The sequence below is a fragment of the Penaeus monodon genome, chromosome 23 (assembly GCF_015228065.2).
Source record: "Penaeus monodon isolate SGIC_2016 chromosome 23, NSTDA_Pmon_1, whole genome shotgun sequence".
Lineage (NCBI taxonomy): Eukaryota > Metazoa > Arthropoda > Malacostraca > Decapoda > Penaeidae > Penaeus > Penaeus monodon.
In genome coordinates, this window is record NC_051408.1 from 22,203,400 (window position 1) to 22,203,648 (window position 249).

Here is a 249-nt window from a genome sequence, read left to right on the forward strand (position 1 = left end):
TGGGCGATCGGGCGACTACAGAGGAAAGGGATTGGAGGATTGTTGGTGAGGAGGGCATTTTCTGAGTAAAGGGGGGTGGGGAATCACAAAAATCCAAATAAAGGAATAAGGGTTTAAGTAGAAATAGAAGGGTTATGCAGGGGAATTGGTTGAGGCTTTAGGGGGGGGAGAAAGGGCTCTTTTTTAAAAGGTTTAGTTTTAACCTGGGTAACAACTGAAATTGTGAGAAAGATAAAGATCTACCTTGGG